Raw genomic sequence first — 14,594 nt, 5'->3', positions numbered from 1 at the left:
TATTTGAAATCACACTGCCAAATTTTTAAAAACTACTTGTGCTATCAGCAAGATGACACCGTGAGAATTACTTTTAGTATTTGTTCTTTAGTCTTCTTTATAATTCTTTTCATTTTACTTTATAACTGATCACAGTAAAGATGTGATCATCCTCCTACTCCCTATAAAGGTAAACTACCCTGAGAACAATTTGCATGAATCTATGCCCTGTTGGCATATGGCTTTGCTAACAATATATATACACAGACAATATGAAAGGAACTTCTGGGGGAATTTTTTTTTTTTGTATAATTGAAAAAAATGTCTGAACTTGTAACCATACTATCAGGAAAAAAATTCATTGGTGTAACTACTATTATAGGGGGAAAAGAAGAAAATACAGAGAAAGCAATAGGGAGGTAATAGAAAAATTTGTGAAATAATGGGTTCTTCTGACACTCAACCGTTTTATATAAAAAAAACCAAGTTCCTGTTTTATGGTGGTAAACAAGAAGGAACCACAGAAATTGCCAAGTTACTTTCTAATTCTCAAATATTATACAGGTAAAAGAAAAAAAACCCAAAACACTGAGAGACTTCTTAGGTTCTTCAGCCTTGGATACGTCACAGCTCGATCTCAGAGTCTTATCACAGATTGTCTGTGCAAGGTTGTATAAATAAGCAAAGCTTCATCAGTGAAGTGCATTTTCCTTCCTATTTCTCCCTCATCTGTAACATATGTACTCTTTTTGTGTGTGTGTGTTAGTCTGGGTTGAAATTGGATTTTTGATTCCATATTAAATTTAAAGGCTAAGAGTTTTTGAACAGAATGGAAATCTAGCTTAAAAAGACGAAGAGGAAATGGAAGGGAGGCTGTAAAGGGAAGTTTGACTTTGCCTAGTGTTGGTAAAAGCCCAATCAAACTTCATGTTAGCAGGTGCTTTTATGGTTTGAGGCTTTTTCCACATAAGTGATTTTTATGTATGAAGAAAAAGAAATATTATGAACTTTTAAGACCTAAACTCTGGTCTGAAAGAAAGGTAATCTTAGATCAGATACAGATATAAAAGAAATTAGGAAAAAACATTGTGTCCAACTCAAGCTGGAGAGGGAGTTTTGCTTATTGTTTTTTCAAATCTGTAACCTACCTGAGAAACCAGCTGATGTCTTTTTAAATCTCCACGGAGTGTGAATTTTCTGGGGAATGCCTTCTACAGAGTTGTACCTATCTGTCATTCTGTAGTCCACATGCATGCACAGATGAAGACCGTGAAGTAAATTTAAAAAAATATTTCTGAATGTTTTATAGATATGGAGATGAATTCTTGCATTTCATGTTCAAAGTTTTGTGAACTGAAATCTTCAACAAGTACTTCCTTTCCTCTTGCTCATCTCCACTGTGAAAAACTGGAAACATACTTAACATCTGTGTTTATCCAATACATCAACAGATGCTTTACTAGGAATTACACCTTCTTCAAGAATTGCACCTTCTCCTTAAGCAATTAATCTTGCTGTAGCAGGATCTTTATGTGGTGTTCTGACCAGCAGAAGGCATGGGTTATTTATTATAATTATAATTAGTTATCTAAAGGGCACTGATACTCAGTATGCTTTATGTTCATATTCACCCAGGCATGCATAGAAGAGGAAAAAGTTTCAGGAATAACTGTGATTGTCTAAACCAGTAAGGCTACATGGCTGGAAGGGAAATGACAGATTGCATCTCTTACAACTCAGAGACATAAAGAAGGTTTTGTTATATTATTTATTTTAGGAATTTTTAAACAGGACTGAAGATAATCTCCATTATTAATTACCCTTTAGATTCACTAATCTTACAGGGAAAAAAAGGTTTCTTCTGGTTTTAAGATCTTTTTAGTACTCAAAGCATGGCTATGTAGTAGAACTAAAGCACCATAATGAACCAAAAATACTGTTTAGCCAAATGTTTACTGGCGGGATTTAAGTAAAATAAATTAGTTGAAGTTGATTAATACTCTAGGACATGTTTTGGGATACAATATCTGTGGCAGATTATATACAAGGATGATGTGACTGTCAAACAAATTAAATGAATCATCTCCAGTGTGTGAAGTGACAGAATAATGAAATTTAAATCCAAATAATGACTTCATTTATCTTAATTTAGGGGCTGCACCCTAAATCAGGTGCAGATATGAGATAAAACAGTCTGAAAAATGACACTTGTTCTGTAAACTCTGGAAAATTGTCTGTTGGCCTTTTTTTTGTCTGAAGGATACTTATTTAAATACCAATTATATGTTTGATCAGAACAGAGCTAAACAGTTCTACTAAACCTAGATCTGCATAGTCAGTACATGCTTTTCAGTACATTTTTTTTTTAAAAAGCTTTATGTCAAGTCTAATAGAAGCTATTTAACTTTTTGTCAAAAATGTGATTCCTGTGAGCTACTCTGCAATATTCTTTTTATCAGAGCCAAGCACTTACAAAGAAAGTTTGTAGGGCAAAACCTTCTCAAAACTGATTCAGAGTTAAACTGAAAAGTGTAAGCATTTCTGAGTTTAAAATTTGAGCTAAGAACCTGGGTGGGATTATGACAATTCTTAATAGTTGTTTATGGATGCTTTTATAATTGCAGTCCTGCTGCTTAAATTAACTACAAGAAATTCAGTTAACAAGGTAAATCTGACAAGTGGGTCATACAGAGCCACCTTCTTGATTTTTCTCTCTTTCATTCTTTCATAAATAAATGAAGAAAAGTTCAAGCTGTTTTTGCTCAGATCTGTAAGATCATTTGCAGTACAAGCAATTGCATTTCAAATAGGGTTGGGGGCATTTTTTTTTGCCCTGGGTTTTGAGGCCAGTATTAACATTTCATAGTTTCCTTAATAATGAAAGGCACAACAGGGAAAACTAGTAACTATCTAATGAAAAAGAATATCTAGTGATTGCTATGAATAAACCAACAGATCTTCTAAAGTGTGTAATGGCAAGCTGCAGAGTTAAATGAAAGCGAGTGATGCTCATTAGAGTCTGCTATGACACCTAGTTAGATTCATTAGTGCACAAACAAAGGTTTCAACTGCAGAAGACAGGGATATAGTTTCATCTGCAATGGGTTGTAAGTGAACAAAAGGAAAAGGGAACAGTTGAGAAAGAAAATGGTATTGCAAAAGTGCCACGTGGGAAACTAATTCATTACTGGTTGCTTACCTTAAAAAAAAAAAATTCTCTTTGGGCCACTTATATTATAAATAAGCATCTAAAAATCACAAAATCCAAAACGAAATAATCAAAGCCTCTGAACTGCCCTTCTGATCCCTAACAAGCTCTTTACTTTAAGGTTACCTGTCTCAAACCCATAAACCAACTCTCCATCAAGGGATATTTCTGCTGCTCTGTTTTCCAGCAGGACATCCAGGGTGATTATATTCTGTTTTAAAGGATGATGCCATTTTTTTTTTTTAAATATTCTACCCTCATGTGTGTTAACATTTTAGGTTATTAATAAAAAAGAATATTAATCTGCTAAGTTCTTGGCACTATTTTTACAAGTCAAATACAATGGCCTAGATGATTTCATCACATTTTTGAGCTGCTAGCACAACAGCATTGAATTTAATAATATAGCTGCAATCTCAGCTCCTTACAACAGGAAGGGAGTTCCTGGGAACTCCTTTCAAAGGGACTTCCTACACTGGCACCCACGGAGAGGAGCAGGCTGGGGCACACTCCTTTCCCTGAGCTGGGAGAGGAAGCCAAGAGGCAGTCGCTGCCTCAGGACTTCTCAGTTGGAAGGAGGTAGGAAGCCAGGACCAGGGGAAGTGGACACAAGAGGTGCTGTCCTGGCTTGTGGTTCTGCTGGTGGAGAAATGGTGAAGGGTAGAGGAGCAGAAGCAGTTCAGCACTCTCAGGATTCACTTCCTCAATCCTGTGTTTGTGGCATCCCTCAGCTTCTCCAGAGGGGAGCCTCTACCACAGGGAATAAGAATTGGAGAGAATCCTCTTCCTCAATGGTCTGCTATATGACCACTAGAAACCAACAGTAGTCACTAGGCAGAGATACATGAATTTTTTTCTCAAAAATATGTGTAGGTTAGTAAAAAAGTTAAACTGGTCTCAGTGATAAAAATATCAACAATACAATTTTTTTTTGTGGGGAACTTTGCCCTTCTTATTTCTGGCTAATGTATTTCTTTGCTTTTCCCTGTGCTTATATACAAGAAGATAATGGAATTATATTTCTAGATTTAAGTCCAACTACAGGCCTGTTTTGCAAATGAGCTGCTGTAAATACTGCAGACAAGCATGCAGAGTTATATCACTCCTGTAAATTTGCAGGGCAGTTGTCTGTTCTGGGTTTTGTCAAATGGCAGGAGGCTGCTGTTTGGATCTAGCTGCTGGAGTAAGAACCTGTTTTTCAGGAGAGTGTTTTGGAAAGGGTAATTATGTGGGAAGAGTCATTAAAGTGCACTACTTCATCCTAATTAATAATAACTGAATGAATGTGTCTAATGAGATTGAATTACTGAGCCAAATTTCAGTGTTACAATGTGCAGCAAATCTCAGGCCTTTCTGCTAGAAAGCTTAAAGATTTTCATAGATGTTAACTAAACAAAACTCCAGTGTAGATTTGGCAATGGTGCTAATTTATAGCATAATAAAAACTTGTGTTCTTTCAGTTATTGCTACATCTCTTTACAATTCCTTGTCATCAGTCACAGCAGTTTAAAAATGTTTAGGCTACTTCTGGGGCATCAGGTTTGAAGCGAGGCAAATGATGGGTTCACACTTCCAGGCATCATGTTTTATGACAGTCCATTGAAAAGGAAAGGTCACCAATTGCCCCAAAACAAAGAAGGAATTTTAATTATTGGTCTTAGCAGGCTAAATAATTAAAGTGATCCAAATTATCTGAGTAGTGTCAGGTTAAATCCTGACACCACAAATCAAATCCATGGATGAGCTGTGTAACTTTATGAACTAATCAAGACCTTCATGGATCTTAAATGGGCATTGTCCAGCTTATAGGTTCTGAAAACAAGGCAGTTTGGGCGGGGTTGCCTCTCCAGACAGCTCTCAAACAAGAGAAATCCTATGTTACGAAAGCTGAAGAGTAGAAATTTTCTGGGCTTCAAGACTCTCCTCAATGAACTGTTTGCATAGTTCTGGAAAACTCTCATTCCTTTTCCAATCAACCCAGTACTGCTTTGGCAGCAGGCCCTTGTCTCTACCTCTACATCTTTTCTAGAGTCAGAATTGGCACAAAGGAGCTACAGTGTCTGACTAGGAATCCGAACAGCTAGGAAACAGAAGAAATTAAAAATAATGTTTTATTAACCCAAGTCAACATGCTGATATGCTGACACAAGTGTGGAAAGACAAAAGTATCTTGACAGATGCTTTAGTGTAATCCAAACATGAATATGTCTCAAGCAATGCTGTACTTCCTGGTGGCAGTGAGGAGCTGCTCTGCATATGGATAAAACGGAGGAATTAGAAAGTACCGTGTTAGTGTGGTCAAGAGGTTATGAAAGGGAAGTAGTCACAAGATTTCTTGACTTTGGGGTGACCACGATTCTGAGAGCAATAGGACTGGATTTATTCTTTCCAGCCTCTAGCTCTGTGTTCACTTAGTTCATTTAAATGAGAACTCAAATTCATTTGGAAGAGATGTGGAGTGTGAACTCATCCTTGTGTGCTGCTAACATGGCCTGAGCATAAACAGAATGTCCTTTTGGTTTTGTTCATTACAGTTCATACCGGTTCATGTGTATGTGGTGCCAGAGTAGAGACAAAGTGAATTTATTTTGTTTTGCCTAGCATTTCTCTTTTCATACAGTGGCAAACAGAATCTGTTTCCTTTTAATTTTTGTTTTTTTTTTTTTTTTTTTTTTTTGCTAGCCTTCAGTTCCTCCAGGAGTCATCCCAAAAGCATGTTCTAATGGGACATTATGCTGCATCTCAAGTGTTTAAATGCCTGCTAAATGATGTATTTTGTCACCTGCTGTGGCTAATGTCAGATGAGGTGTAGAGAGAAGAATGTACCTACATCACTGTGTGATGCTGGCCAAAGCAATGGGTGGGACTTCCCATGGCAATTCCTTCACAACCTGCAGCATGGGATTTACTTATCCCATCACTTAACAGAGAGAAATGTTACAACCATAAAATGATCCAACTAAAGAGAAATATGGAGATAACTTAATGCAACACTGTTGCAGAGTGGGTAATGTGAATGAATATATAATTTAATATAGGTAAGTGCAGGAATGAGCTGTTGATTAAATGAAACACCATTACTTCTTGTTACTGGGGATACAAAAAGATGGAAGTTTACTTCTGTGCGACTCAATTATTCTTTTTTCCTTGACTGCACAGTAAACAGCAGTCTAACTAATGGTCCTGACTCATGTAAGGATAAACGAGTGCCACCTTCCTGTCTAGACATGCATGGTATGTAATGACCTACCTTCCAATTAAATGCCTTTGAAAGCTATAGTTAAAGTTAGTTTTCAGTTTATAAAGACCATTCAAGAAAACTAAAACTAGTCTTGAACAGACTATATGCATCCAAGACATCTTTTAGTGTAGCTCAAAAAGAAAAACAAGAAAAAAAATAATTGCTGAATATCTTGACTAAAATTTAATGATGCATCTTTTAGAGATATTAAAGGTATGTGGTAACAAGGATGACATTTTCCATCTTGAAGATTTAAAAATAGACTGTTAGGCATAAATCAAAAAGACTTATTATTTTGCAAAATAGTATGCTGTCTGACTTCAGACCTCAATGATACAAATTGTTATACTTTATGCATTTGAATGGCATCATTTAGTCAGTCACCCTTGGAAAAACACGTTTTTAAGCAATACTGTTAACAGGATTTGACTTGTTTTCATCTTAACTCATTTTAGATGTTGTAACTTATTGATAGGTAGCCCATCTCTCAGAATTGGAAAAAGGTTCAGGGGTCTGGAATGGTTTGGAGATGCAGTTAGATAGAATAGCCCACAGATGGAGATGGTGCTTTCTTTTGATATTATTTGGTAATTATGTATACCTATATAGATGGAAATTTAAACAAGGAGACAGTCTTAACAGTTATCACTAGGTGAGTTTCTTTTAAAAAAGAGTAAAATCTATTGTAATGTGTTTTCCTTTTGAGCTTTATTAAAGCTGTTAATGTGTTATGAAAAGATGAATAGAAAGATGAAGTAGATTGTGCAGATAATACATTCAGGAGATGGGAAATTACATTTAATTTTAATATTCAAAAGAAATAGAAATATCAGGCTTTTTATTTTTTTCAGTCATCTTAGATGTTTGCAATATTTAAGATAAAAATCTTTATTTTTGAAATAAATGATAGGTGAGTCAGTTATTTGGAGGTTAATATTTGTATATCTATTCTTTATAAACATTGCTGAGTTTATTCTTTTTTTATTGAACTTTATATCCTTCATGCCTTATAGCTCTGTCTCATAAAGTCCTCTGTCATCTATTCCCAGATAAATATTACCCTGTGTACCATTACACACTTTTATGATTTTTTTCTGCATGAAACAGTGATTCTTGATGTATTTCTGCTTTCATTTCATGCTATCCAATCCTCTATAATTCAATTACATACTTTAATCACAGTGTTACCGTAGGAGGATAAATTTTCTGTGGTTTATTTAAACCACATTTTAATTTTGCTGTTGTTACTCTCAGGGGTCTAGAAGGCTACAGCTGACACTGGAAGGAAAGGTGATCTAGCATAGGCAAAGTTTCATAGTAATTTTTTTTTTTTTTTTTCTGGTTTACCACGACTGTCTCAGAATAATCTACATTGGCCATTGTAGGAATACCAATGAAAGCAGCACATGGCTACAATGTTTTTAACACAAATTTGACTTGAAAAGGAGGAACCGGCTGTAGGGGAACTGAAGGCACAGTCATAAATGATTTAAATGTTGCCTCACAGCAGGGGGAGGATTCCAAGGAAACCACATAGTACTGACTTTTCCTGACTTCCAGGGATTAAAGTTTCTAAATAGACTGTCTTTTGAGCAGTATATTGCATGATGTAATGCCCATAACATTGCAGATAAGGACAAATTCTCCCCATGTTGTGAGAAACAACTGGGGAGGACTGTTCAGAAAACTGCTATTTTTTTTATTTTCCTGTAGAAAAAGAGAATGTGAATACTTCGAAAAATAATTTAAGGCACATAGTAGCTATGTCCCAACAACTTCATACTTTGACTGGACCACTGTCCTTTGCACTGTAACTAATGTATAGATTTCAATGTTTTAACAAGGGGGTTTTGGACTGGTTCTAGAAAAGAGCCTATCTTCAGGATCTTTTTTCATTTTTTCATTCATTTCACAAGTAAACCTTATTTCTGCTTAAGGCAGCAGAGTGGGATGGAATTATCAGAACCCCAACATGGAAATAACACACAACTGTCTTATGGGAAATTAGAGAAAATTACTACAAACTTTGGGGCACTCAGTGAGATTCTCAAGACTGGTGAATTAGATTTTCATACTTATTAGCTTGGTCATTGAAATGTTATCAAAATGTTTTCTGTTTTTTTCCCTGTAAATTAATGGGTTTTCAAAGTTTTACACCAGCAACAATTTTCCACTTGCAGTTTGTCAGGTAAACTATAGTTTTATGTAACTACAAAATGGTTGAGCTGAATAGCAGCTGGAGGTGAAGTTTAGAAGGCCAGATGGAAGCTGGTGCACTGGCATACCGTCCATTATGTGGTCACCATCAAGATTCCAGGACTTGAGAGAACACTCTTAAAATTCTTTGCAAAAATTAAGTGGTCAAGCCTGGCAATGAAAACAGAGGATGAAGTGACTGAAACTGGTTGCTAGGCTTTTGCTAACAGATGTACATAAATGGAGGGCATAAATAACAGCATCTTTGATACACTAAAGCTACTAATTTCATTATCAGTTCTTAGCAGATGCAGTGCAGGTTACCTTAATGAAAAAGATATTTTATATAAAAAATATCTTTTCTTGTGGCTAAATGGTGACTTTCTAGTGAAAATGACTGCTTGGCACTTTCAACTGTTTATATCCCCCCTAAAGCCTGTTTCTTAAGTACAATAGAATCCCTTTGGTTTTTGTTTTATGCTAGAAACCTAATAGTGCTTTGTTTGCAGATGTTATTTTATTTTTTTTTAAGCAAAAACACACCATTTAGAACTAAATGAAAGTATGTTTTCAAATTATATATTTTAAAAGCAGTTATTTTGAGCAGCATTGTTGAAGGATAGCTATTTGGGGAATTGCTTCAGGCAACTTGCAGTTCTGCAAATTAGAAAATAAAGGCAGAATTAAGCTTCACAATGAAAAGGTAGTTCTAGAAACTCAAAAGATTCCTCAACATGTAATATTATCAGCTAAATTATTTTTTTTAGTCTTTCACAGGTGAATCAAATGTAATCAGAAAATTCATCTCTGTAGAAAACAGAATTAGAATTGATCAGGTTTGTATTATTAAAATGTACTGCTTAAAATTATGGGAAACTCCCATAATTCTGTTTCATGCTAATTAACAGAGCATCTGTCCTCTCACCTGTCTTCACAAACAAAATTTACTTTAAACAACATTTGTTCCAGAGACATACATACTGTGTTTATTATACTTTTAAAATGATGACACGAAATAGATGCTTCCCACTTCTTCGGGGGGGGAAAGTAATAAAATTATTATAATGATAAAGGAATCCAGTCATTACAAAGGCTTAAGAGAACCTAAAGTAGAAAGATTTTTTGAGAGCTCTAGAGTCTCATAGAAGTTCTTCAAGTAGGCTATTTGCAATTAAACCTCTCGATTAGAAAGGCAAAACAGCTGTCTCATACCAGGTTCCATTTTTCTCTCTCTTTTTGTTTGTTTGTTTTGTTTTGGAGAGTTTGTTTGGTTGGTTGGTTTTGGTTTGGTTTGTTTTTTTTGGGGGGGTTGTTATTTTGTTTTTGTTCTTTTTTAAGAGGAGGATTTTGCTGATGTCCATCTCCATCCCACATAATGGTTTCCTTGGCAAGACAAATGCCATCACTAAGATCATCCCTCACTTCCTTCTTCTTCCCCCAGATTGTAAGATGAGCATGATACCATATGGTGAGGAATACCCAAGACAATCCCTTGGGTCAGTTGGGGTCAGCTGTCCCAGCTGTGTCCCCTCCTAGCTTCTTGTACTCTCCCAGACTCCTTGCTGGTGGGGTGAGGAGTAGAAAAGGCTTTGGCTCTGTGTAAGCACTGCTCAGCAACAACTAAAAGACCTCTGAATTACCAACACTTTGCAATACAAGTCCAAAATACAGCCCCATACTAGATATTGTGAAGAAAATTATCTTTACCCCAACCAAAACCAGCATAATTACCTTCCTACTTCTTCTCTGGAAAAGGAGAGAAATTTGAAACCTTAGAGATCAAAGGGAGTCACCTATGAAAAGGACTTCCATTTTGCAAACTGGTTAATCTGGCAAACTGGTTAATTGTATGTGCAAGCAGGTATTCACTAATTAGATGCTCAATTATCCATTTTCCTCAAACAATGGACAACTGTGTGCATAAAATTAAAGGTTTTATGGAGAGCTAACTCTTGGCCTGGTAATGAGATTAAGCAGAGACCATCTTAAAAGACATCATCAACATTTCAAGGCTTCAGAGAAGTCAACGGGGATGAAATTCTCTTATGAATAAGCACCGCGTAGTGTTGCCTAACAATTAAAGTATATATGTGGTAATATTAATATCAGAAAGCAGCAGAACCCAATATAAATGATAATTAGCAGAAATGACAGCTCTGCAAAAAGGAGCGATAGCATCATTAGTGCCACTAGGGGCTTTGTGAAGCACACTCTTGGCTGTGCAGCTATAGAATAGGGAAGGGGGTGGGGAACAACAGCTTTTGGTCAGGCCAGATAGTTCTCTGGAAACTCAAACCATTGCCTAGACAGATTGCAATAATTTTCTAATTTTCAGAAGGGTCTACATATGGCTTTTCAAAGTGTTTTCAGTCAGCCATTTTAAGTGCTTTTTGAAAATTGGACTTAAAGTTGATTCCTGAGCTTTTCTTTTTCCTTCTCTCCATATTGTGTTAGGACCCTAGAGCAACCAACTGATAGCCCTGGAGGCTTTTAAAAATACATTCAACCTAAAATATAATGAACTATACCTTGTGGAATAGAAGATAGGATTACAGAGATCTCATGTAATGTTTCTTTCTTCCTGTCCCTTGAGGATTTTGTCTGCTCTGTGGGGTTGATGTGAGTTTTATCTACTTTCATAAACAACTTCCTAAGTGCTGAGATAAATCTAAGAAGGGAAAAATAAGAAAAAACAACATGTAAAGCTGAATATTGTTGTTACTTTCTAGCCAATGCCATGCTCATAACTTTTAAACCACATCAAAGGTGAATAAAATTGTTATGTTATTTTATTTAGAACATATAATAGCCAATAGTGCTTTCATTAGAAGAAATAATTATGTAATTTTCTGTATACCTCAGAGCCTGTGTACCTTCAGGTGCTGCTGAATGTGTTTATCTGTCCTGTCAGTAGGTGGTGTGCATCCAGTGGAAGAAAAATAAAAGCCCATGTCCTAAGTCCTAGAAGCTCTCAGGTACTGAAACAATTTTCTGCTTTGATTCTGCTTCCTCTCCCTCATCCTTCCTTCTCCTTCCCTCCACTTCCCTCTGTTTTTCCTGTGTGGGGGATTACTACCCAGTTTTGGGAAGATTAGAAGCTGTGGAGAAAGCAAGGCTTGTCCCAAATCCCATCCAGCCTAGAGTCTTGCCACCTTTTGAGTCCACGTTTTAGCTTTATTTTTTTATTGTCTAGAAAACACCAAAACTACAAAAAATCCCAAATTGTAGTTCTAAAGTTTAGAGCCTTACGCTGTGCAACAATTAAGTTTCTCAATGCAGAGTTTATAGCTCAGAAATTAAATTTGTATTACTAGGTTATAAATATCTGTGTGGCTTATTAGCCAATATTTCTGGCTTTCAAATATGGAAAATATATTTACATGAGCTGACTGAAGTGACTAGAACCAAGCCTGGGATGACAGGTGAGAGTATAGCCTGATTTTGGTCTAGAATTGGTGAAGCAAACAAAAGGATCACAGAACATTCTGAGTCAGAAAGGACCTACAAGGATCATTGAGTCCAGCTTTTAAGTGAATGACCCATTTGGGGATTGACCCCACAACCTTGGTGTCATTAACACCATGCTCTGACCAACTGAGCCAATCTCAGGGCATATCAGACATGGCAGCAAAGAAATAATACCCTCATCAAATCAACAGGAAACTAGGCTTTGAACCTCAAGGATGAGACGCTATTATTTACTCATGTTTTATAAATCCCCTTTTTGACACTTTTACTCCATTTTAGATAATGAGACTGATTTCTATTGTAGTGCTTGTGAGCAGAATTTTGTGTAGGATAAGGCAGATGAGTTATTCCTGCCTTTTCTCTTAGCTACACCTATCCTTCCATTACATGCTGTGACCTTATTGCCTCATTTAAAAACAAACCCAACTCTGATCTGAATAAAATCTGAAAATAAAAACAACCCAAAATCAAAAAAAACCACTACCAACCCCCAAATATTTTTATAGTCAGGAAAGAAAAATTCCCTTAGAATTTCTTTTTCTTTCAGAAGACCCAGTAGTATGAATAGACATGCACAGTTATTATTTCCCTCAAGGGATTTTAGAAGACACAAACATAGCTCTGCAACCATTTCTCCTGGGCAGTTTTTATTATGATTTATCTTCTTCTGGTAATGCCTCTGTGATACTAGTTTAAAGCATGACAGCACTCTGCATGACAGTAAAATGTCTTTAAAGACTACTGTACAAAATGTTTTTATATTCTACATAGTCTAAAAAGTGTGCTAAATACTCCATATCCACATTTTCAAAATAATCCTTTATGGATCATTCTGTACCATGACAGTTTATGCTGTATCACTGATCAAGTCAGCTTAGACAATGTGACATATTTTCTGAGGTGTTGAAAAATTTCAAAATTAGTACTTGTGTATGGTATGCAATATTGTAGCCTACTAGAAAATTGTCATCTTTTGTAAAAAAAAAGTAGCATCACAGTAAAATTGATAATAAAGTGCAAGTGGAAAACTCACTGTGGAAAATAATTCCTATTTGACAGATACACCATCTCTTGATTGTGTCCCTTGGAATAATGAGCCATTTTTATGAGCCAAATTCACAGCGAGGTGTGGCCTGCATTTGGCCATTCTTGAAAACCCAACACAGAAGAGGACACATGAAGTTTAAAATTGAAAATTCTGTTTTTTATATTGTAGTGCATTAAAAAATGACCCCTTCTATCAGTCCTGATCAGTTCATATGGCTTAGTGATAGGATGACTTGGTACCTGCTTTTAGTGAATGAAAAGACCCCATAAACGTTTGTTGTCAGACCAGATACAATAAATTTTTTATGTAAAGCATGCTACTTATAAAGCATCTGCATAGGCATCAGGTATTTGCTCCACTTGAAAAAAATCTGTTCAACTTTATGGCTAAAAGTTGAAAGAAATGAAAGCCTACATGATCTTTTCCCACCACATCTACTCCCAGAGGATGATCTTACTTCATATAGCTGTAGTAAGTGGATTCCCTTGAAAGAAAAGTAGTTTATTGGAAGGACTCTATGAGTGATATTATGTTTCTTCTTATTGATAAACTAGTGATTTTTTTCCAGGACACTTAAGGATGCTGTTGGGGATACATTTTTAGCTCTCTACAGGCAAATCTGGGAAAATTTTACCCAGTCTACTGCAATGAGATTGGATTTTTACAGTCCCCAATTTAGCTATGAATTGTGTCCTTTCTGCCTTTGATATGTAGCCCTTTGTAGTAGATTAAAGCATTGTTCATTCTGTCAAAATTTCAGTTATGCTATATGTCTTGAAATAGGATTAGCCACATCTTTCCTACGGGATGATGAGAGTAATGAGCAATTAGTTCACAGTGGGCCAGCTTTTCATGTAAATTTCTTCCTTCTATGTATATTCTGCTTTCGTTAACAGAAACTGACCTTTATTTTTCAAATTGCCAGCTCCCTGGAGTTTCTCTAGTCTCCAAACTATACTGAAAAAAAAAATGAGCAGGGAAAAAAGAATGGTTCAGTAATTTATCCTTTGTCAGTTCAATGCCAGTGTAAACATGAAACTGGCAAAAAAAATCTCTATTTAGTAGTTAACTAATATTAAAAAGGTTCATTATTATTAAATAAAGGTGATATACAGCTGGCATTTTATATGGGCATTAAAAGTGTAATAAAGTTGTGTGATAAAGGTTCTTGTCAGGTTTTATAATGCTAAAGTTGACATGCTTTTGTTTGGTATATATAGAATGTACAGTGAATGATAGAGCTTCAACTCTCCATGTAATAGTTGTGAAATAGAGCAGGAAGTCCAGTGCAGAGTGTGTTCCAGGAGCATGAATCCAGGAGCTGAATGTTCTCCTCACACTTCTTGTACCTTCAGCATAAAGCAAGGGAGAGGTAAGTTAAAATACTGATATTAACTTGGGACAAAACAATCTATTTTCTTCCCCTTGTGGAATATAGATGATCAGAGATATAT

The sequence above is a fragment of the Aphelocoma coerulescens genome, chromosome 2, assembly GCF_041296385.1.
Source record: "Aphelocoma coerulescens isolate FSJ_1873_10779 chromosome 2, UR_Acoe_1.0, whole genome shotgun sequence".
In the NCBI taxonomy this organism is placed as follows: Eukaryota; Metazoa; Chordata; class Aves; order Passeriformes; family Corvidae; genus Aphelocoma; species Aphelocoma coerulescens.
Note: the sequence above shows the minus strand (reverse complement) of the source record.